Raw genomic sequence first — 24,877 nt, 5'->3', positions numbered from 1 at the left:
GTACCTGACAGTCTGTGTCTTACTGGGATTTCTAGGTGATTCTGGTACCAGGGAAGTAGACTACTGGTCTTGCCCAACTCTCTATGTGGCAGGTCTGGCCCCAGAATGACGACTCACTGAAATGAAGTCAGTGCTGCCCCTGGATGTTATCCTGACCTTCCCAGGCTGGGTGAGACATCACTCCCGTCTCATGACACCTTGTGTCTCCTTTGGTTGTGACCCACCTCGTCCTGTAGTGGAACTGCAAATGGTGGCCCCGGAAAGGTAGGGATTCAGCCATATTCACCGTTCTCAGTAAGCGTTCATACAGTTTTGGGTCCTGAGATGTATGTGGAAAAAGACAGACAAATGCCTTTGTCCCATGGAACCGAAATTCTAAGAGGGCAGGCAGAAAAGAAATGGTAAACAAATTTAAGATAATTTCAGATGGTGGTAAGTGCTGTAATGAAAATGAAATAAGATAATGTGATGAAAGGGGGCTGAGGGCTAGTTTAGATAGAAAGCTAAGGAACGCCTTTCTTGGAAGGCGCCATTGAGCTAAGATCTAAATGATCAGAAGCCAGCTATGGGAAAATGTGTAGGGAAAACCATCGTAGGTGGAGGGATAGCTGGAATTTGGTGAGTTTGAGAGAAGAGCGATGTGATTGGAGGGGGAGAGAGGGAGGGAGAGAGAGAGAGAGGCAGAGGCAAACTCCTAACTCCATGGTCAGAGTTTGTTGGGATTTCACTCCAAGGGCTGTGTGGAAACCCTCGGGGAGGGATGTGAGTACTGGTGTGTGTTTTGGGAAGACCACTCGGGCTGCTGTGTGTATAATATAAATCCTATGGAGACAGGAGTAGAAGCAGGGAGGCCAGTTTGGAGGCCACGTGAGTATTCCTAGTGGATACAGAAGCAACCCTGGGAACGTGTGTTTAATCACGTGGATCCTGGTGCCCACCTCCAAATCCTGGGCCCTCCACAAAAGGGGTGGCTTTGGGCAAGTGACTGAACCTCTCTGTGTCTCAATTTTACCCTCTGGAAGAGGGGATAAAGGACAGCACTTAACTCATAGGTTTGTGGGGAAGGCTCAATGAGTTAATATAGAAAAGCATGGGCAGAGCTCTATGAGTTATTATCATTATTACTGGTGGTTGTTCTCCTTGTAGCATGGAGGGAAAACAACGGGTTCAGGGTATTTCTACTGGCCGAGTTGACATGACTTGAGGATGAACTGGATCTTAAGGATGAAGGGGAGAAACGACTCCCTGGGTTTTGGCAAAAGGTTTAACACAATGGGGAGGGGCAGGTCTTGTGTGTGTGTGTGTGTGTGCGTGTGTGTGTGTGTTGAACAGGGTTCTGAGGCACCCCTAAAACATCCAAGAATAGATGCTCGGCAGGAGGTTGGATGCATGAGTCTGGAGTCTAGGGGAGAGCTCAGGGAAGCCTGGAGACACACGTGTACGAGTCGTGGCGGAGTGATGGTGTCCCCACGGGAGAGCATGCAGACGGGGAAGAGAAGGACACCCATTAGGACAGAGCGCTGGGCTCTCAATCCTCTCCTGGACAGCCAACAAGGATTCGCTGAGCCCCAAAGACAGCGGACCGAACAGCTGCCACGGAAAAGATCCCACCTGCTTCATGGCTCCTGAGCAGAGAAACGGCCCTTGCCTCTTCTTCACCATAAGGTTTTAGGACCCACCAGTGAAAGGGGACCAAGCTGAGGTGGAAAAAGCGTTTCCGAAGCTGGACTCAAACATTTCCAATGGCACCACGGTGGGGCACCGCTGTTTTTAATCCGGGAGCATGTTAACGCACCATTTCTAAGACTTTCCCGCATCAGACCCGTAACCTTTGACACGAGTCTTTTCCCCGTTATCCATGGAGGTGCGGACGGATCAGATCAGTGGTTCTCAAACTTTCTCGCCCATCGGTGTTGGCTGCGGGCTGGCTAGAGGGCAGGTGGCCGAGTCCCGCCCCACAGTTTCTGATGCGGTTGGCCAGGGTGGGACTGGAGAAATTGCTGACAGGCCCCCACGCGATGCCATCACCGCTGGGGGCGCCGAGGTCCCTGGACCACCCTTGATAACCTCTGGTCCAGATTCCGTGCTCCCTGAAAGCAGCGATGGCATCCGTCTTGTTCACCTGGTTCGGTAGGAGGCACTCAATCCGTGTTAAGTGAGGGAATTAAATGCCCCTTCTGTGGATCCCTCCGGGCTTAGGAATGGGGCGGTCAGGGTCAAAGACAGGCTGTCCCCTGATTTGCTGTTGCCCCTAAGCTCCCCAGCAGCCCCACCATCCTCATGGAAGCCTCAGAGTTTTGGGTGGCCAAGAGCCATCAAGAACGCTCTGCGTTGTTCCCCCTCGAACCATTCCCAGCCCGTAGGTCTCATCCCACACATTGATTGTCGGAAAACTTTTAACAACTTGGTTCGTGCCCTCGTCTCCGTGGGTGGAGTTTAGGCAGAATTTGAGGCGGAGGGACACCGTGACACAAGTGATTTAATGTGTAACGTCTTTCTTGGATCCATTTAGGCGGCCCCTGGGTGAAGCCAGTCCTCCCTCTCTGCTCTCCAGGGCCAGGGGAGATGGGGTGGGGACCTGGCACAGGCCTTTGGAGGGATGGAATTAGTTAAGTCTCAGTCCAGGCGGGATGAACGCTGGTGGCCACATCCCACAGAGCTCACACGTCTTCTAGTTCGAGGCCCAGCACCCAGGCCGCGCACACAGAGCCTTCTTTCTTCGTCGAGGAAGAGTGCCCCTTTCACAGCCTGCCACAGGCAAGGGAAATGGAAAATCCCGGAGCATCCCGAGCCCCTCTCAATTTCCAAGGGCACTTCGTCTCTCCCAAGTTCAGGGACAGGACAGGGCGTTTGCATGTGGGCTGGGTCCTGTGGCGAAGCAGCAAGTTCTGTAGCTGGAGGGCTGCGGGCAGCACCGGCCGTGTCTGCCCGGGAGGGGAGAGGTCCCCGCGTGCCGACCGCCCAGCCTTGACCGTGTCGTAGTCAGAAAACAGCTCCGGAGCCCCTCCTGGCCCTCCTGGGCCACAGCCCCGAGCAGAGTAGCAGAAGCGATGGCTTTTCTGAGAAGCTGCTGATCTCAACCCTGCTGGCTGTACATTCCTGGATGATGAGGGAGGGATTCCAGTGTTTACTTTGAACAATGTTTTCCTGTGTCTGAACCGACTGGGTGTTAAATTCTTCCAGATTTCTGGCTCCGTGTTGCAAGTCCAACGGGACAGAAACAGGTTTACGGCAGTTGGCAGGGCAGCAGAAGCGGGGTCGGTCTGGGCACCTTCTGCGTCTAGAATTTCCACTCGGTGGATGGAAAAACCGTCAGTGCCAGCTCTGTGGGCTCGGCGCCTGGGAGGGGGGTTTGCTGTGGTCCCAGATCGGAGCCTTGCACATTTCCCACCCGAGAGGGCAAAATTAGCTCGTCTTTTTTTTTTTTTTTTTGAAACACAGCAAGGAGTGAGAACAAGCTGAGTTTTGAAGGTCAGGCCTTGCAGTGTTTTCTCCGTTAGTATAAACCCAGAAGTTGTGCTCATAAGGAATTCATTTGGTGGGATATTGGGAAACCGGAGTGAATTCCGGTTCCTGGGGCCTGCGGTGTGAGGAGGTTTCAGGGACACGCAGGAGCTCAGGGCTGGACGGGGGACGGGAGACCCGAATCCTTACTTTTACACAGGGGGAAACGGAGGCACGGAGAGCCCCCCCCCTCCCCCAGTGACATGAGGGTTAGGATGTTGAGTTGGAAGGAACTGTCCCCGACGGAGCTGGATGGATCTCTGCAGGGGTTGGGGGACTGTGGCAACTTGGAGCTATTGCTAATCCTTTTTGCCCAGGAGGATGACCATATAACCACGTGGGGCCACGGGAGGAGGCATTCTTCATTACGTGTTCATACATCAATGGCTTTAACGATAGAGAACTTCAGGAAACCAAGTTCAAAGATAAGGGCGCTCTTGACTTGCACCGCGCACACGAGCGGTGTCTCCATTCTCACGTTCTCAGATGTGCGCGATGCAGGGGGTGTCTCCCACGGGACCCCCCCCCCCCCCAAGGACTTGCTCTCTGGAGAGTTCTCGGGGAAGCTCCAGCCTCTGGGCTGGTGCCTGTCAGCCTATTTGATTGGAGCAGCCCAAGTCCCAGGAGGGCATGGGGCGGAGGGTGGCCTGGACACTCACATCATTTAAAAAAAAAATGTTTTTTAATGTTTATATTTATTTTTGAGACAAGAGGGAGACAGAGCATGAGCAGGGGAGGGGCAGAGAGAGAGAGAGAGACTTCTGCTGTATCAAAATGGCCTCCTCAAAATTGGCTTTTAGAGGATGGCCTTAATTCTGTGGTGTTTCGTAGCCATAAATTCTTTACTGTACGTGCTCCCTTCTTCTAGCAGAAATTGCTTCTAGTAGAGATGGGAGTGGGATTGAGGCAGCGAAACCACTCCCACTGCTGGAAGGATAGGACGTTGTCTCCCATCTCCGTCTCTGGGGTTTCCTTAACATGACTGGGAAGGACCCTGTATCAGTTATCTCTTGCTGCATAACAAAGTACCCCAAGACTCAGTGGCTTAAAACAAACATCTGTTATCTCGCAGATTCCGTGGGTCAAGAGTCCGAGTGTGGCGCGGCCGTGTGCCTCCGTGTCAAGGTCTCTTCATGAGGGTGCAGTCGTGGCTGAGGCTGGGGCTGTGGTCCCTTCTGGAGGCTTAACTAGGGGGCGGGGGAGGATCCGCTTCCAAGCTCACCCACATGGCCGTTGGCAAAATTAAGTTTCTCACAGGCTGTTGAACTAGGGGCCTCGCTTCCTTGTTTGTTGCTGACCACAAGTCTTCTCCAGAGAGCGGCTCACAACATGGCGGCCGGCTTCCCTCGGAACGAATGCCTGGGAGAACAGGAGGGAGAGGGGGCATGCTCAAGATGGAAGGCACAGTTTTTGGTAAACTAGTCTCACAAGCGACGTCACACCATTTTACCGCGTTGGGAGGGAGTCGCGTTGGTGGCTTATACTCAAAGTGAGGATGTGAATACCAGGAGGTGGGATCATTGGGGGCCATCTTGGAGGCTGCCTACCGCAGGCCTTTGGGCCGGGCTGCTTTTGAGTCTGTTCAACCTGTGGGCCGTGACACCTCAGCAGTTCTGATACGCCAATGGCTGTGAGGGGCAGAGGGAAAGGAACTCTGTGGTCTCCCCTACTTCTCCTCGGGGGTGGGTCCCTTCACTGGCATAGCCTTCGGAAGACCTCTCAGGGGCAAATGATTCTAAATTTCTAAACTAGGTACACTTACCCTCCACTCTCCCATCCCGTCCCACCTTCCTTCTAAGGGAAGAGCCCAAGGCAGCCCTCTCTCTGAGGTCTTTGTCACTTCTGAGTAAAGCTCCACGACAGGGCGGCTTTCCCCAGATTTCACCTGGTGCTCACCTTGGGCGCCAATGTTAGTCTGTATTCTTGTCACCGAAATGAGCCCTGGTCACAAACCAGAGAGTGAAAGCTCTGCCATTCGTTCAGGAGTTCATGGTCTTCAACACAAAAGCAGAATGTTATAAATATCTTCATGGGTCACGGAATACTCGCGTCTCAGGTAATCGGATCGTCCTCGCGTCCTCACATGAGGCAGGATGTTTCTCCTCCTGGATATGAGGAAACTGAGGTTCAGATAGATTAAGTAACTTGCTCGAGATTGGACAGAAAGAAATGAAGCTGGGGTTTCGAACCCGTTCTCCTGACTCCAGTTCTGTGCTCCGCCCCGCGTCCCTTTTAAAGTTGTTTGTAGCCCCGAGTCCCCAGATTCTTCCCAGTAGGAATCTGGCGAGACTTCTCGGCCCTGGTTTGCTCCTTAAGTCATTCTAGATCAGGGCTGCAGTGACCTGAGAAGAGAAATAGAAGCTGGGCTGTTGGGGCCTGGAAAGTGGGGTAGGGTGGGTGAGACGTGGGCTCGGCAGTAGGGCAGCAGTTGTGTTGGGGGCGAGGGGGTCCCCTGAGCCCAACCTCTGCCCTCTCACTGCGCCAATCTCTTCCCCGATCTTCAAGTTATTGCCCCATTTTTGATGAGACACATTTGGCCCGTGTCTCCAGCCGGAAAGCCAGACCACCTTGTTTTGGCATTTGTGAGAGCTGTCACAGTCCTGCATTCGTGATGATGATAACGATCCGCCCCCCCTCCCCCCGCCACCAGCGGGTTCTTACCACGTGCCTGGGAAGCATCTTCCCACGATGCTTCGTGGGAATTATCGCATGACCAGCATCCTCGGGGCCATCCAAGGACAAGTTCTTGCTATTGCCTCAATTTTATAGATGGGCGCACAGGGATCAGGAAGTGAACCTGTCTTATTTCTGGTCACACAGCCAAGGAGCAGCCGGCCTGTCCTGAGCTCGTGTTCGTTGTTCCACGCCGTGCTCTGCTGCAAACAATTGTCCGACACGCAGCCTCGCCTTTTTTGAGAGCTTTGGCCGATTCTCTCATCAGCTGCCCTCTTGAGATGTTGAAACACACAATGAGATCACAGGAACACAGCAAGAACAGCCAGGAGAGAGTTGGTTTTCCTGCAGGGATTGCACGAGGGTGCCTCTCGAAGGCCAGGCCTTCGCCGGGCAGAGGACGTCCACGCAATGCCCTCCATGAGGGGCCTGTTCCCGGAGTTTCAAAGCATTCGATGCCGCCCTCCCGCGTGCCAAGGCCTCGTTGTTTCATTGGGCCTCTGACTCCACAAAAACTCCCTTTGTCAGAACTTCAAAATTTCCTGGCATGTTCCCCACACATATTTTCGATGTGGATGGCTGTGATGTTTCACTATGCATTTACTTGTGTCTATTTGTGCCTAGAAAGATTCCTTTGAAGCTAGCAGCTAAATATTTCTCCCCGATTTCTTTTTTCTTTAGGTTTATTTATTTTTGAGAGAGAGAGAGAGAGAGCGAGCGTGCTCACGCACAAGTGGGGGAAAGGCAGAGAGGGCAGGGGACCCAGGACCCGAAGCAGGCTCCAGGCTCTGTGCTGCGATGTGGGGCTCGAACCCATGAACGGTGAGATCATGACCTGACCTGAAGTCGGATGCTTCACCGACCGAGCCACCCAGGCGCCCCTATCTTTCTCCCCAATTTCAAGAGGCCCCCCCCACCCCGCCGCCCCCCGCTTCCTCCTTGACCTCTGGGAGGTTGGCAATTGCTATTTTCTCTTTCAGCTGGAGGGAACAGTATTCTATATATTCAGTTGTCTGCTTCCCCGCCCCCCCCAAACTATCCATGTTAGTTACACTATCTTATGTTTTACAAGTTGACTTCTCTCATTCCTTCCCCCCAACCCCTCCAGAAACCTAGTTAAATGAACTGCACCAGGGACTTGTAAGAGCTTCCAGATGGGAGAAGGGAGGACCAGAAGAGATCAGAACAAGGTAAGCAGGTGTGGCCTTAGGTCTTGACCGTGGTCTGTCCTCAAAGTAGGCGACGTGAGGGCCAGGAGTTGCTTGGAAGTCAAAGATCTTCCTTCGGAGCTTTAAGAAACACAATTTAGGAAGGGAGAGAGAGCGGTACCAGCTCGGTAGCATGCAGCGGGGATACGTGACCCTGACTGGTGAGGCGTGTGTGAGCCCACGCGCAGGGCTGGCCACCCGCCAAGAGAAGAGTCCCCGGAGCAGCCGTGGAAGGAGAGATAAAGGGACCTGTGGGGGGGGAGGGGCGCGCATCTAATTTGTGATCATTGTGAGGGAGGAAAACGTCTCACATCTAGCAACTACGGATGGAAGATCCCCCAGGTGTGGCGTCCGATGTAGGTGACACCTGGCCGTGTCTGGGGGGCGGGAAGCAGCGGGGACAGGACACAAGCTGTGCCGGAAAGGGATACACAGGCAGGTTGGCAGGGAAAGCAGACTCGGGCCTGAGCTGGAATTCAGTGCATTGAGGCCCCGTGGACTTTTCCTGCTAGATAAGGTTTCACTTAGCCTTTGCGAGAAGCCCGAATCCTGGAGGTCACGGCTGCAAGGGATCCCATTGTTCTTTCTGGGCACTTCACGCGAAGTGTCTCATTTAACCTTCGTCAGAATCCTACAAGGGAGGCGAGTCATCCCCATTTTACAGATGGGAAAGACTTCAGGCTCAGAGAGAGAGGGGAAGTGATTTGCCCGCACTTAAAAGCAGTGAGGGATGGTGCCAGGAATTGAACCCAGCTCTCGCCAGGAGCCGTTATCTGTGTGTCGTATTTATTAGGGTGATGCCCCGCTTTCCCCGATGAATCTTATTTTTTTCCCCCAAGGTTTTTATTTATTTTGACAGAGACAGAGGGGGTGCAAGCAGGGGGAGGGCAGAGAGAGAGGGAGAATCCCAAGCAGGCCCCGCGCTGTCAGCACAGAGATTGGTTGAGATTTTCGAACTGGGCAGTGTGGTGCAGGGTGATGGCTTTCTCTGAGATGGAAAAGACCAGAGAGGAAGACTTCCGGGGGTAAGGTGGAGAGCTCTGTTTGGACCCTGAAAAGTTTGAGGTCTTATTAAGATATGCAAATGATGACAAAGATGGCCGCTGGATATATAAGTTTGGTCTTTGGGGATTGGCCACAAGATTTGGCAAACAGATGAGCTTTGAGGCAACAGAACTCAGCGAAGCCATCTTGGGGACATGCAGGGATTAAAAAAAAAAAAAAAGAAGGGAGCCCAGAAATCATCTGTGTGGGGACTGAAAAGGAGCGATGGCACCACGGGTCTGAGTGGCGTTAAGTCTGTTTGGAAGCCAAGTTGGAAGATGTTTCAGGAACACGAGGGGGGTCACCTGTTACCCATGACCACTTTTGGAAGGTAATGAGGGAGAAGCTTGGGCTGCAGGGGAGAGGTGTTTTGTTGACAAGAGTCAAAAGGGAAGTGGGAGGGAAGGCAGCACGTATGTGTCATTCATGAGATGTTCAGAAACCACTGTTGACGATAAGGGTGACGGTACAAAGGGAAACCAGGGTTCCAGAAACTGAGGCCGTCGGTGGCTGAGGACAGAGGCTGGCAGCAACCAGGTGGGAAGGGGGTATGGTCTGATAGGATGAGCTTCAAAGGGGAGGGAGGAACATGGTCTGAGAATGGCGGATTAAGGCGGATGAACACCCACCTCCGGGTCCAGAAACCTGCGGGTCACGAGGGGAGAAACAGCCCTCCATTGAGAGGAGAGAGGGTCTATCCTTTGGTGGTGATTTGACAAAGCATTCTTGGCAGGAAGTCCCAGGGATGTATAGGGGTGGGGGCTTCTCCAAATTTCGGGTTCTGATCCTCAGCTTTTCGGGTTTTGAACACAATTTTATCCATTTCCTCAAGGCTCCAAATAAATCCCACACCTTTTGCTCCCTGGCAGTTCTCTTCCCGTAATGTGGTGGATGCCATTTGTAATAGGGTCATTTTTTTCCTTCTTCTAAGAGCACAGGGGAAGGGTAGGGTCTCTCCTTGGGAGGAGTTAGGAAAGGCTTCTCTGAATGGTTGAGCTGTGCTCTGGGTTTTGGGGGACATGCAGCCCATTAGAAGTGGGAAGTGAGGAGAAGGACTCAGGACATGCCCATGAGAAGGACCCACGCTCAGGGCTCGAGTGCGCAGGGGGACAGTCATGGTGACAAGAGCCCAGATTGGAAGGCGTTTCTGGGACTAGATTGGGGGGGGGGGGTGCATTTTGACTCTAGGAAATAGGTAGCAAATACGTTCTGAACAGAAGCGTGACCTTCCCGAGACCGGGACCTTCTCGGTTTTTCTCTGATTAGAATGTCATGCCTGGCGTAGTGCTCGAACAAGCACTCAGTAAATATTTGTTGAATGGATGAATGGATATATTGATCAATGATGCCTCTTGCAGCCGCCGAATGGAGGATGAGCCGAAGGGAAAGAGAATAGAGGTAGCAGGACGTATTTGGAGAACAGAGCCTGAATTTGGGGTGTGAGAGGGAAGGAGGAGTTGAGTTTCTACTTTGAGGGCACGCGATTTGACAGCTTCTTGATGGCTCAGGGACCTTATCGAGAGCATGTACGGTTTCTGCTGGGAGTGATAATGCCCGGGATGGCCTCGTTACAGCCGGGGGCTGGAGTGGGGAGTTGGAACCGGTGACCCCTTCACTAAATGGCTCATGCCCATTGTGCTTTTCTAGAAAACCGGTTGGCTTTTTGAGGTTCTTTGGTTCCTTCAGCTGTCACCCAGGGTCCTGACAATTGGCTGGAGTAGTTTGTCCCTCCTCGTTTGGAGGTGGGGTGACATTCGTTGAGAGGCTTTCACTTGAGTCCTACGCCTTGAACTCTAGGCCCCGTACCTTGAAAGTTTAGAGCACTTGTCATTGATCTCATTGCTCTCTCCTTGCTAGCATACGTAGTCTTTTTTAATTTAAAAAAATGTTTATTTATTTGGAGAGAGGGAGAGAGCGAAAACACATGCCTGCGAGTGGGGGAGGAGCAGGGAGAGAAGGAGAGGGAGAATCCCCAGCCGGTTCCTTGCTGTCAGTGCAGAGCCCAATGCGGGGCTTGACCCCTCAAATTGTGAGATCACGACCTGAGCCTAAATCAAGAACTGGGCCCTCAACCGACTGAGCCACCCAGGCGCCCCAGATTCTGATGGATTGTTAGGCGGCCTCTAACATAACTATGAGGAATCTCTAAGAACATGAGAAAATACAATCGGATGTTTGGGCAAAAATGATGGGTTCAGAAGGATACGGACATTTTGCGGCCACAATCACATAAGCCAGGAAGGAGAGCACGAAGATAAATGTTGTGTGATGGTGATGGGATTATGAGGTTCAAAAAAGAACCCTTTCCAAACTTTCTATAATGCGGATACGCAATTTCTGTTACGAGACCACATGGGAATAAATACAGCAAAATGCCACCAGCCGTCATCGACATGACTCATGCCTAGAATTGCTTTTCTAGGAAGGCTGATGATTTTTGTTCTGGTTCCTCCCCACAATCTGCTAGCGCAGGAGGGGGCTGGCCACGGTGCGGGAAGGAATTTGGGACTCTGCTAATCGGATAGAGCTGTCTTGGCCCGGCGGCGGAATTAACCTCCTTCACCCCACCGGCCACAGCTCCCCCCAGACGTTTGAGAGCTTTGCTTTCATCGTGGTCGGGAGTTCTCTGTGACCCAAGAGTTGGGTGCGGGTTGGATGGATTTGTTTACCTTCTGGTGGGAACGGGGATAACTGTGTCCTCCTGAGGACACGCGGGCGATAGGCTGACAGAACAACTGAATCCCACGGAAGGCAGCTACCTTCGTGCTTTGCTTTGAGGCCACGCCTCAAATACAAGTCCCCTTCTTCAAGACAAACGCCGGCCTGGATTCCTAGTGCGTTGAGCATTTTAAAAGGGGGTGGCCTGGCCCATTGATTGAGGCCAGTCCTGGGAAATCCCTGCCTGTTTCCACTATGAGTTCGCTGGGTTCACAATGACCCCATTGTTCCGGGGAAGCGGGACTTCCTTCTTCTGATTGATTGAACATTGTGGGGCCACACATTGTCATAGTCCCGCTGCTCGCGAGCCGGCGGTCTGGCAGAGAGAGGGTCTCCGAGCACAAAATGCTGAGAGCCTTCCTTATCTGGTTTCCTGAATGTGAAGTTATAAGACTGTTTCTCGCTGCCTGTTTTTCCACATCTCTCCCACCTGTCTAGCCTATCCATTTACAAGTGTCCCCCAAACGTCCAGGGAAGGGAAAGGTTGAAAAGCTCTCTCCTCTGATGTTGCCTGTTTGGTTTGTTCTGGAAGTTTCGTTTTGAAATTTGGAACTTGATCTCCAGACAATAGGATCCCACGTGCTTTGTGCCTAATGGGCCTTCATGTGACATCATCTTAAAAGGGAATTTTAATATTTATGGTTGGCTATTCCTTGGGTAAATATGAAATTCAAATCCGTAGTTCCAGCGGAACGACGTCACAACGCCCAACGCCCAACGCTTCTTTCGGTAGTGAATTTGTAAAGCGGTCGTTTAGCCAGCTCAACACTGTAGTTCGTATGCAGAAGACGTACCGTTTGGAAACAGGCTTTAAGATTTGCATACTGGGGGCACCTGGGTGGCTCAGTCGGTTAAGCGCCCGACTCTGGCTGAGGACGTGATCTCACGGTTTGTGGGTTCGAGCCCCGCGTCGGGCTCTGTGCTGATGGCTCAGAGCCCGGAGCCTACTTCTCATTCTGTGTCTCCCTCTCTATCGGCCCCTTCCCGGCTCACGCTGTCTCTCAAAAACAAATAAATGTAAAAAAAAAAAAAAAAGATTTGACTACTGGAAGAAGAATGTGGGCCCTGATCACATCAATCAACATTTGAAAACACTGGAGGCTGGCATTTGAACCATGCCCATGATTTCCCTTGTCTTTCAAGACTCACCATAAACCTCTTCTCTTCTTGAATCTTGTTCCTTGAACTCCCTCCCCACCCGGCTGAGTTAGGAAGCTTGTGCTCTGTCTACTTCAAGGGGCCGTGAGTTCCTTGAACCAAGGCTGTGCCTTGTTCTGTTTTGTGTCTCCAGTACCCAGCACAATACTCGGTACACGGAGCTGCTCAGTAATCATCTGCAGAGCGGCTGCTGTGCCTTGAGTTGGCCTGTGTACAGGGAACTTCTCTGCTTTATTTTTCTTGACATAAAGACAACGTGGATTATTCTTGTTTGATTCGTTATTGGCCTTGGCAGAAAACAAATCTGCCTTGCGAGCCTTTGACATTGAGAAGGGTGGATCCCAAAGCAAGAGGTGAATGTGGAGAATCGGCCAGATGTTTGGGGTAAGCACAGAACTAACTCACAGGCATTACAAGTCTCGTGTTTGGAACTCAATGTTGAAGGCATGTGTGAGTGAATGAATGGATAGTCTATGGCCGTAGGTACTTGAACTTTGTTGCCACTCTGCGTCTCTCAAGGCACACACGTGACTATAGGTAGCGTACAGAAGCGTTTTCGAGAAGCAGTGTACCCCCTCCCACCCACCATAAACGATGAATCAGGAATGCCAGGTCTGTGTTAGAAGATGGGCATTTCTTTTCTTTTCTTTTCTTTTCTTTTCTTCTTTTTTTTAATTTTTAAAAAATGTTTATTTATTTTTGAAGGAGAGAGAGAGAGAGAGAGAGAGAGTGTGAGCAGGGGAGGGGCAGAGAAAGAGAGGGAGAGAGAGAATCCGAAGCAGGCGCCAGGCTCGGGGCCGTCGGCACAGAGCCCAACACGGGGCTCGAACTCACGGACCGCGAGATCACAACCTGAGCCGAAGTCGGACATAGCTAACAACTATGCCATCCACTGTGTGCAACTTAATAGGGTATAGTAATAGGCTCACTTCCCCTCTCTTTAGAGTGGAGTGTGTGTGTTTGGGGAGGGGCAGGGATGGGGGGGGGGAAGGCGGCCAGCATATCGTTGCATAAGGAGATGGGGAGACCAGCTTGCTTCTCCCCACCCTCGCTCTCCTCTGGCTTAACGGTTCTGGGATTCCCCACACTCCCGGCCTCAGTGTTTCTAAAGACACATCAAACCCGTATGTTGTAGGTGCCCCCCTGGAGCCCATCAGGGAGAGGTGAGGCTATGGCAAGAGTTCCCGTAGCGTCCACAGGGAGGCAGGGTAGAGAGGTGGAGAGAGTCATGATGAGGCAGGGCTCCTGGGAAGCTCGTTGGGTGTGCACCGTATTTCCCTGGAACACAGGGGGTCAGAGCATGCACTTGGCCTATAAGGTGGGGGGGGTGGTGTTCTATGTGTCTCCCGGGAGGGCCACTTGGGACGGACATCAGTGCGTCAGCCACGCACTGCACCGGGAACATTTCTGCTGATCTTAGAGGTAAACCTTCCAAGATGCTAACAGCCTAAGTGGCAGCTTCCTCTTCAGCCAAAAGAAATGAAGAGTAGCCAGAAGGCAGAAGAGGAAACAGAGGGCAGGGGTGGATAGGCAAGGTCGAGGGGGATAACGCGCAGAGGTGAAACAAAACTCTGCATCCGCTTCCCGTTTGGGAAATTGTTCTCCTTCTGGGGCCAGACCAGACTCTGGGGTGTGGGAAGACAAGACGCCTGCAGACTGGAGCAGGGGAGAGAGGAAAGGGGCTGAACAAAGGAAAATAGGGCTAGTTCCCAACGGAGCGCAAGGCTCTCCCGTTGGCCTGTTCCTCTCCGTATGGACGCTTTTGGGGGACCAAGCCTCTGAGGCCGATTTCAGAGGAAGTGAGTCATTGAAGACCCGGCTATCCCTTGAGCAAGTTCACCCTTCCATTCTCTTATGTTATCACCGTCTATGGTGCTCCGGGTTCCAAAAGAAGGCTGGGGAAGGACGTTGCTTTGGAATCCACACCCATGTTCTCCTGGTAACTAGTTCCAGGACATGCTCTACCCAATGGATGGATGGATCCTCCCCTGGTCAGATGAGGTTAGGGGGTACTGCCTAACAATTCCCCCTTTTGGAGGGTGACAGAGCGAGGCAACATATTGAGAGGCTCTGAGAAGTGCTGTACTAAAGGCATTTGTTTAACAGCTTATTTTCCAAACTTCCCTGGCCGAGGGCAGGCTTGCTGTATTTATATTGCATAACAACATAGACCATGTGAATGGTGTCCCCTGGATTAAATAATCTATGTGGGTTTACAGGGTGACCCTTGGCATGGACCTCCCCTGTCCCCTTTTTAAAAGAAAAAAAAAAATTTTAATGTTTATTTCTGAGAAAGAGAAAGACAGAGCGAGAGCAGGGGAGGGGCAGAGAGAGAGGGAGACACAGAATCCGAAGCAGGCTCCAGGCTCCGAGCTGTCAGCACAGAGCCTGACGCGGGCCTTGAACTCACAGACCGTGAGATCAGGACTGGAGCTGAGGTCGGACGCTCAACCGACTGAGCCACCCAGGAGCCCCGTTTCCCCCCTCTTTTAAGTAAGTAACATCAGTTAACATCTTGAGAGATTCTTGCTTTCTGTGGGACACGGTTTAGGAAACACTGGATTACGATAATGTTTTGATCAGCGGGAGTGTGCGAATGGCTTCGCCTCCACAGCATTAGCGGGCTAGAAAGTCTGAGCGGAGTTGACTGGTATCAATGCGCGTATCTCTCAGTCCTGCCTGGAATCCACAAAATCCCTTTGGAAGATGGTTTCCTGAGATAAGGATGCGGCTTGTGGCCGCAGACAGAGGGTGAGATTAGCTTTGCGTGAGATTACCACCCGCAGCCACGGTTTTCTTAGCTCAGTACTTTAAGGCTCTGGCTGTCCTTTGATCGAAGTAAATTCTCATATTGGCAGGTGGTAATGGAAATGTAGTAGGGTCCTTTTAAATGTTTAAAGGCCACTGACATTCGGTACTATATATATATGGATCCATATCTATTCATGAATGCATCAATGAAAATATGTCTTAAAACAACGAAAGGGCTGAATGATGCCCCTGATCTGTTTCCTAATAAGGCTAAGTTTCCTAAGTGGCTAATACCCTCTAAATCTTCAGTGTTTTTTTGACTTGGTCTCTAAAAATGGTGGTTCCCAAACCTTGCAGTACATTAGAACCAAGCTTTCGAATTCTCATGGTTGTATTGCGTCTCATTCCGACTAAATCACAATGCTGCCAGGCATAGGACTTTTTTTTTTTTTAATGTTTATTTCTCTTTGAGAGAGAAAGACAGAGCCTGAGTGGGGAAGGGGCAGAGAGAGAGAGAGAGAGGGAGGCACAGAATCTGAAACCGCCTCCAGGCTCTGAGCTGTCAGCAGAGAGAGCCTGACGCGGGGCTCGAACTCGGAAACGGCGAGATTGTGACCTGAGCTGAAGTTGGTCGCCCAACCGACTGAGCCACCCAGGTGCCTCCTGGCATATGAATTTGTAAAAGATCCCCGGTAATTCCGACGTGCAGCAAAGGTGGCGGACTGATGACTTGGAAACCCTTTAAGCTGCAGACAGCTTATTATAACATCCATACCTCCGTAAGAGAAATAAGACAGGAATTCACATTCATCTCCTAAGTTGAGATAATGGAGGTCCTAAGACCATGTCAAGGAACGTGACCAAGGTCACAGATTTGTGTCTGATTCCAGGCAAGTGTCTGGAGGCCCTTCAGGCAAGGCTGGCCGAGGCCAGCATATCAGGCAAGATTCTGGAAATGGTAGGACAAGAGATTGGGTTCGGGTGGGAGGAGATGGGCTTGGAAACCCAGTGGACTGAACACAGGCCTTTGTGCCTAGAGGAGAAACAAGAAAAGCACTTCAATGTTATGCCTCCTGCCCCTCCCATCAATGCTGTTTCTGTCTGTAGCCTGCTGGTTTGCATTTCGTTTATAGGGAGACAAAATGGAACCTTTGTGCCGGAGTCGAAGGAGATTGTAAAAGCCCACAGCTTGTCTTCAGACTTAATGTCAACTATGTGTGTCTTTTATTTTCAGACAAACAAGTCCTCACCATGAGTTCTGAGGCTGTCTCAAACACTCCCTGCCTTGGGCTTGTAGCGTCCTGGTTCTTGCATCAACAAGTATGACAAAAACCCACCATTCTGGAGAACCTGTGTGTCAGCCACGGTGGGCTGCCCTTGGGGTCCGGTGACATAGGGCGGGAGGCCTTGAGCAAGGTGTTGGGGGAAACGAATGCACGCTGGTGTCGACACGAGCGATTCCCTGGGAACCGAGCTTCTTTGAGGCCTCGGGGGTTTCTTCACTAGAAACACAGAACCGAGGATGGAAGGCATTCTCTGCAAGTGCCCGGATATCGCGAACTCACGACATCTCCCTAATGTTTCCCAAACGTGTCCCATTTCTCAAAACGTTTCAATCTGGCACGATTGATTAACCCTAGCGTACGTATGGGGCGGGGTACAAACACATTTCAAACAGTTCTGTAGACAAGGGGATAAGTCAAGAAATCTCTTTCCTTGGAGGGGAACAGGCATGGGCCGGGTGATCGCTGGGGCAACACCCTCTACATTACTGGGGACTTGGGATGGGTGACCCACAGTTCTGAGATCCATGGTGGGTCTTAGAAGGACAGATGAGTTGCTCCAACTCTCTTGTTTTTTGTCGTTTATTATTACACAAAGCCGTAGGTTAGAGGTCTATGTGAACGAGTTGTTTCTTCTGTGACCTCAGAAAAACGATACTGTGAATTCTCCTAACAATGTGTCATCATGGGGATGCCTGGGTGGCTCAGTCGTTTGAGTCCGACTCTTGATTTCGGCTCAGGTCATGATCTCATGGTTGTGAGATCGAGCGCTGTGTCAGGCTCTGCACGGACAGCATGGACCCTGCTTGGGATTCTCTGTCTCTCTCTCTCTCTTCCCCTCCCCCCACCCCCTCAATAAATAAATAAATAAATAAATGTGTACAGATGCATATACGATTAAATGTCACTTATTCTTAGGTAGTTTTCACTTTTCTTGTTGCTATGGGGAATATAGTTTCATATTTTGAGCTTTGTATATGAAGGGAAGCGATTTTTAATTTCTGTCATAAAAAATACTTTATTCTCTTGGTTTTTAAAAAGTTGTATCATCTACAAACGATGATAACTGTCTTTTCTCACAGGTAGGCATGCTTCTAATTTCTTTTTCAGGCGTTAGGCTAACAGCTACCACTTTTATTTATTTATTACATTTTTTAAAATTTATTTTTGAGAGACAGAACACAAGTCGGGGAGAGGCAGAGAGAGAGAGGGAGACACAAAATCCAAAGCAGGCTCCAGGCTGTCCTCACAGAGCCCGACGCGGGGCTCGAACTCCCGAACCGCGAGATCAGGACCTGAGCCAAAGTCGGACGCTTCACCGACTGAGCCACTCGGGCACCCCAATAGCTACGACTTCTAGAACAATGTTAAACAAAAGCGACACATGGGACAACACAAGAATGCCCTGTACTGTGAAATGTGGTATTGGCTATTGGGCAGATTTTTGACAATCGTATCGAGAAAACATTGCTCTTGTAGTAAGAGTATTTTTAAACATCAGTAGTGGCTATTGAAAGGACGTGGCTTTTAAAACACATTAATGGGGGCACCTGGGTGGCTCAGTGGGTTGAGCATCCGACTCTTGATTTTGGTCATGATCTCAGTTTGTGAGACTGAGCCCTGAGTCGAACTCTGCACTGACCGCAGGGCACCTGCTTGGGATTCTCTCCCTCCCTCTCTCTCTCTGCCCCTCCTCTGCCCTCTCCCTCTCTCTCAAAATAAGTAAGACAAACTTAAAGAATGTGTTGTCATGAAAGATCGCCACTAAGACAGAACAGTGGGGCCTCTGTAAAGCCTGGATCTGAGCCGATTTGACAGAAAGTAGCTTTTTTTTTTTTTTTTTTTTTAGAGTGTGAATAAATGTCTAGAATGCGATCCTTTGTTAGGTGTGTAATAATAAAATGCTGACATTGGGAATAACTTACTTTAGAACTATAGTGGGATTTAAGGTTGCCCCCATCAATAACGCATTTACTTGCATACCACAATGGTTCCTTGGCTAGGAGAATAAAGGGGGTGGAAAACCTGGAGATTTGCTTCTCTCGGGGGAGCGTTTCACACACAGCAGGGCAGCCCCTACAGATGTTGCAGCTGAAAGAAAGATATAGAACCATTTGTCCGTCTAAAGCAGCTCTACTCAGTGTGTGGCCCTCAGACCAGCACTGTCCCCTGGGATCTTCTTGGCAAATGCAAATTCTCGGGTCCCCAAAGCAGACCTACTGAACCAGAATCATAGGGTGCCCACCCCCCCCGCACCCGATGCTGTGTTTTAACAATCTCTCCCGGCAGTGTCAGCCTTCACTGAGGTTTGAGAAGCCCTGCTCTAGGCTGATGGTTCCCATAGTGTGGTCGCCTGACCGCTGGCACGAGCATCACCCGAAAGCTTGTTCAAAAGCCTCTGAGACTTTTCCCACAGCAGAAATGCTCCATGGCGTTCCAGACGTTCAAGTTCAGATGTTCAAGGACCCCAGAGGTGCACAGCCCTGAGTGTACCAAATAACGAATTCTTGGATAAAAATTCTCCGATGCGCGTGTTTCCAGTCTTAGCACTAACTAGAAGGGAACTACCAAGCTCTCCCGGACCTGTTTCCTGTCACTAGGTGGTTAACGATAAAACCTTACAAACCGTCCGCATCTCCCACCCCGCCTCTGGTTTAGGACGCTGGTTGTCGAATCTGGAGCTCCGGTGGGGAGTGCTCAACACTGCGTTCTTTTCTTTTAAAAAAAAAATGTTAACGTTTACTTTGGAGAGAGCGACAGACTGTGAGCGGAGGAGGGGCAGAGGGAGGGGGAGACACGGAATCCGAAGCAGGCTCTGGGCTCCGAGCTGTCAGCACAGAGCCCGACGCGGGGCTCGAACTCACGAATCGTGAGATGGTGGCCTGAGCCGAAGTCGGACGCTCCACCGACTGAGCCACCCAGGTGCCCCTCAACACTTGTGTCCCAACCAGCCCTTCATACAGAGGCAGCCGTCCTCCAGTTCGAGAACCACTAGACCACAGGTCCCATCAAACTACCCGCACGCGTGGCCTCATAGAGCACTGAGACTTCTCTATTTCAGCCTGTACTTGGGGCACCTGCGTCTTGACTCTGGGCTGTAGCCCATGTCTGCCCCTCCCTCTCCTCGGTGCTGGCTGAGAAGCATAGCCAGGAGGTGGAAATTCGGCCCAGTAACAGCACAATGGGACTCTGGTAGCAAAGATGATGTCTACTGGGACTTCCCGAGCTGAGCTCCCCTGCCCTCTCCCCCGCTCCACGGGAGACCTGTCCTCTTCTTGAAGATCGCCCTGTGGTAACCCTGGCTAACAAGTGTGTTTTCCCAAAGGTATCTGGGCCTTGAATGTGAAGAAGAACTCTTTAATGATGGAGGTGATTGAAGCAAGAAAGGCGAAGAGACACAAAGGTAGGGCTTGGGGCTTAGCAATGGGAGCTCCTGCTGCAGGGCTGGTCGAAGCTTCCAGACCTGGGGAGGGAAGGCAAAGGGGTGGGGCTCCGGGTGGCGGCTCCTGTTATACGCGTAGAAGAGTATAGCCGCGGAGGACTGTGGTTCATCATGACCTTCGCCTCTGCCAGATACAAGCAAACGCCTCGGCCCGCAAGCTCGTTGCATTCTTTAATAAAAATATTTTATTTTGAAGCAATCTCCGTACCCCCACACGGAGTGCAAACTCATGACCTCGAGCCCAAGGGTAGCCTGCTCTACTGACTGAGCCAGCCAGGTGGCCCGAGACCTTTGCATTTTGCGTTTGCTTTGAGGGCACAGAAATGAGCCGTCGAGTCTATACTTGGAAGCTTGGGTGTGCGTGTTTTGTTTTGTTTTTGTTTTGTTTTGTTTTTGGCGAAAGGTGATTTTGCATATCTTGCCTTCCTTGGGCTGAATAATACACAGTTCTTGCAGGGGAATGAAACCTTCCACAATCCGTTCTTTATTGACAGAGCTGCTCCTAAACGAGCTCCAGCTCAGGAAACGTCCGCCAGGCAGCCTGGGAATAACTGTCGAATCTGCATTTTCTCTGGTTATCCCCACGGCTAGTGTTTGATTTTTGTTTTTTTGTTTTTTTTTTCACTGAATTTAGGTTGGACACAGCGAGACCAACCTTTTAACTTCCTTGCCTTCCCCAACCCCCAAAGGAACGGGCTGTTTGGTACACTAATGAACAGACTTTCTAGTAAAGCCTCCCTAACCCCAAATGCTCAGAACCTCTGGCCAGCGAAAAGCTTGAGGATTTTTGATCCCCTTAGATTTGAGTTCAACGCCCCCCATTTGCCAGTTGTGCAAGCTAATCCGCTTCAGTAAAAGCTTTACATAACCTATTTCTTGTAACCCGCAAGAAGGCTCTATGAGATCAAATCTTGCTCTGCCCACGATTTGACCCAGGAGGCAGCTACGGTTTAGAAGGGCTACCGGGCTTGCTCGAGGTTCGCGGTGATCTCGCAGGTAGAGAAGGAGTTTGGACTCAACCGGTCTAATTGCAGAGCCCGTGTGTCTCAGGGCTGAACTATCGCGCGAACCCGTTCCAAGCCCTTCAAACGTATCGTTAGCTAATCCTTACAATTGCCTTCCGGTAACCAATTTTATCGGTGAAAAAAACATTAGACGGTCAGAGCGCGCACAATTTGACGTTCTGCGAAGGTCTGAGGCTGAGCCTGCCAGCCTCCCAAGGTCCCCGCCTTTTACCACCACGCTGTTCTTCAGCTGGTAGACACTCTGGAATGTCACTCTGTCTCCCATCTTTGGATTCGCTCTTATCCCCGCTGAATACAAAGGGTGTAAGGGCCGTTAGGCATGATGGGGGAAACGTTCAAAACGTGGTTCCAAGACCCTCCGATTCGTTGAAGAACTGGTCTGTGGTACCCGAGTGCCTCTAAATCACCCGTGTTTCCCTTTGCTGGTAGAACTCACAGAGAACATCGGGCTTCCCCTGAGTCTGCTTGAAAAGCACAGCCCGTGGCCAGCCTATGTCACCTACACGTCCCCGATGGTGGAAAAACTCATTGAGAAAAGCAAAGCCAGGGACCTGGGTTCTATGCAAGCACTTGAAGAAAGCCAGCGGGCCTCAAGGCAGAGCCAACCTTCCGGCATCGCGCAGCTGAAAAGGAGAAAGTCATCTAAGTCCTCCGGAGACACGCTGTCCAAGGACAGGAGGTCAGAGACCATGTTATCGGTATGGAGCACGCGTTCGGTGACGAGCCTGGGGCCCGCCGTCATGCCCGAACCGATACGCTTTCATACGGAGTCCAGAGAAAACCCCACTGCAAACTATAACAAGATCATCTTCTCTCGAAAACCTATGATGAAGATCTTTCCATACAGCTCACTTCTAGCCAACAAGGAGACACATTCGAATATTTAGCAGGGAATCCCTGCAACCACCCACCCCCCCTCCCTTCCCAAGACGGTGCAGCAACGAAGCTCCATTTGTCACCAGTTTTGCTACGTCCTCTGAATGTGAACTTGCCCCTGCTTGTGCAGAGGTTGGCCGGAGACAAACCAGATCAGAATGTGGGCTGTGGGTGGGGGGTGGGGGGTGGGGGAACCCTCTCCAGCGTCACCATCTGGTAGGGATGGGAAGTGCCATGTTCTAGTTCCTGCCGTAGATGCTTTAGAACCTAACTGAGGGTGAATCCGTCCTGGTCTAGGCAGGAGACCGAAATCACCCCGGTTGTGATGCCAGCGATAATGTAATGTAGAGAATTACTAACCAGGTGGCTGGAAAAGGCAGGGGGGAGGCCACACAGATATTAGGGGCGGTAGCACCTGTAGGAAGCAGTTTTCACAAGGCTGCACGAGGGAAGATATCGGACTTGTTAAAGTTAGGCACTCGGAGAAGGGGTGTGCGGGCTGGATCTCAGATTTCTGAGATGCGGGGGACAGGGGTGCTCCTCAGCAGGTTCTCGGGGTCTCTGAGCTCGGAGAAAAGTTCCTGCGGGGCCGGTACCTCTGAATCTGAGGAGGAGAAGGTCTCTGGCTGAGGCGGGCTCCGTGGTTGCTGAGAAAACCAAAACGCTGGAGTCCAATGCTTCTGGAAAGGATTGACCCTGCCTGAGTGAACAACAAGCACTGCGAGTGGGAACAGGGACAGGAAGCCAATAGAGGTAAACGGGAAGAAGACCTGGAGAGAGCTTCTCCCTCCTTTTCCAGCTTCGTGCCCCCTCTCCCCAGTCCCCCCGATGGGCAGAACCTATCAGAGAAGAGAGCAGGCGTGCGGTCTGCAGAATCCCAACCCCAGCCTCTCCCAGCAAAGTATAAAAGGACAGACTTGAGGCCAAGAGAATGTTAGCTTCAAAACTAACATGGCGGGGTTCTGAGTGATTCCACCTTGCTGCACCTGGCCCCCGAACTTGGCATTGGGATTGTTTTCCTTGGAGGGTTTACAAAGTGGCCGTGGGGACGTGAGTGTCCCCTGTTGAACCATGGAGGAGTTTTCTCTCCCGTATTTCTCCAAGGCTTGCCTTGTGGAGTCGAGCTGGCAGGGGAGAAATTCCTGGCCGGACCTTCAGCTGTCATTTGTCAGACCACACTTAAAATTGGTCCCTCCCCACCCCCCGTGCTTTGAGCAGTTCCCAAGAGGCTCCAGGGCAACTGATGTTAAACTGAGTCTCGAAGCAGTCAGGCCTTGTCTTTAGATTCAAGGGGGATCTTGTCAAGAGAGGGAGACCTAGCTGATCTTACCTTTGGGGTTTGTCTGTTAAGCATGGCTCCACTGATCGCTCGTCTCTTCTTTGACCTCTATAGTCACATCTGTGAAGCAATGAACACCCACCTCGCTTCCCTCAGCAGAGGCGTAGAGGATGTGATGTGCAAGTCGCTATGAGGGCCATTCGAAGAAGTTGGATTTGCCATCCACGTGGCCACTCTCTGCATACACGAATCGTGCAGAAACGTCGGCACTCACCTCTGGCTGCTGTGAGTGGTGTTGGGAAAGCTGCACAAATGAGGAGCTCCGGGCCGATTCCTGGGGTATCCGACCTTGGCCAGAACCAACTCTTGCACAAATACAGGTGGTTTCCAGCTGAGTGACTGCATTTTGTATCCACAGGTCATTTATAGACGTGGAGGCAGGTGATACATTTGTCCAACGAGACTTACTATTTCTTCTATCCTTTGACGGGAATTTATAGCCAGAACATATCTGGAGTGTCTTTGGGAGCGTATTTACCCATCCTGGGAGCACCAGGCATGTCTCTCGGGTTCTCGTGGGCGAAGCTAGCCCCACCAAATGTCTAACATGGAGCGTGAGAGTTGATGGAGATTTGGGATTATTTCTTCCAATCCCTTTGAGGGCCGAGCGGTTACGGTTTGAGACAAGGCTTTCTAGGTCTTTAATACTTTTTACAAACGTGTCTGTATGCTCTCTAAATTAAAATGGTTGTCTTTCTTTTTTAGACAGATAACATCGTTTAGATTAAGGTAATTCTCAGCCCGTTGTAACAACACAAACACGAGCGGAAGGACATTGACGCCTTAGGTCGTCATGAAAATTGCTTGTGTCTGTGACTACAGCCCAGACACGCTGCCCCAACCCCCCAGCCCGAGGCAATTGTAAGAAAGAACAGGTCTAATTCTTTTTTGAAGCGGGCGGTCTGTGTTCGGGCCCAAGCCGGGGTTCACGGGCCCAGCCACCGTGGGGGTTTGACCGGCTAGGACCACGTTTGGGACTGAGGAGGCTTCGGGGAAGAAGCCGTGTTCGGACGAGACCAGCTGGACCCAGCAGTGAAGCCTTGGTCACTGGGGGAGGGGGAAGGGGATCCTGAATGATCTGTGGAGTCTGTTGTTTAGATTTGCAATTTGGTCCAGACCTCCCTGCGCGCGATGGAGGTGGAGGCCCATGAGTCGCACCGTTAAAAGGCTCTTTTGCTAAAACCCGAGAAAGCCCCAGAATATGCACGAAAAGGGGGAGGAGAGCTTCTGGATTTCACAGCACACCAGCACGCAGGGTCCTGGGTCTGGCCGGGGTTGGCGGATTGCTTGGTGGGAAAGCTTTGTGCGTAAAAACTTAGAGAGAGAGCAGGCGTGAAGCCCTTCTGGTGTTGGGGGCGGGGGGCATGGAAAGAAATGGGGATTCTTCCTAGTGTAACCTCATCAGCCTGTTCAAGCTGGAGGGGTCTGGGCCATCTCCAGTTCCTCCAAGCGTGTTGAACATCCGTCGCCTGGAGGGAACTAGCTCTCTCTGATGTTTCCCAGACCACAGCCTCTTCCAGTTTATCTCCTCAGCATCTGGAATGTTCCGTCTGGCAGGGGAGCGGCTTCTCTCGGTCTCCCTGCTGTAGTAGGTTTAGGAAACACCCGACTGTGTATTTTGTTGGCCCTTCCGGGTTGCTCTGTCACCAAGGCCTCGTTCTGACACACACAGGGGAGCTGTTTTTGAACAAAAATCTTGGGCTCCTGCACACGGCGATGGTATGTATCCATTCGCAAGTTCTAACGTTGCTGTTTCAACGGTTTAACCTGGGCTGCTGGTCGTTTTCACTCTGGCGAGTCCGTACGGGCCTCAAAAGGTCCCACGTTCTGCAGTGTCTCAGCCGGGGCCCCAGAGC

The 24,877-nt window shown here is 51.4% G+C and overlaps 1 long non-coding RNA gene across 2 annotated transcripts; it reads left to right on the top strand.

Annotated features, from left to right (window-relative positions):
• LOC125918347 (uncharacterized) lies at window positions 1-23,356 on the top strand. 2 transcript variants are annotated; one of them, XR_007456426.1, is made up of 4 exons: window positions 1-264; window positions 19,665-19,742; window positions 21,236-22,435; window positions 23,076-23,356. It is a non-coding gene; the product is annotated as an uncharacterized LOC125918347 (long non-coding RNA). The 2 variants fall into 2 exon arrangements; XR_007456425.1 differs by lacking the exon at window positions 1-264 and adding an exon at window positions 7,269-7,367.
• The last annotated feature ends 1,521 nt before the right edge of the window (window positions 23,357-24,877 follow it).

This window comes from Panthera uncia, unplaced genomic scaffold (assembly GCF_023721935.1).
Source record: "Panthera uncia isolate 11264 unplaced genomic scaffold, Puncia_PCG_1.0 HiC_scaffold_687, whole genome shotgun sequence".
Taxonomy (NCBI): domain Eukaryota; kingdom Metazoa; phylum Chordata; class Mammalia; order Carnivora; family Felidae; genus Panthera; species Panthera uncia.
This window is presented reverse-complemented; position numbering and strand designations above follow the sequence as displayed.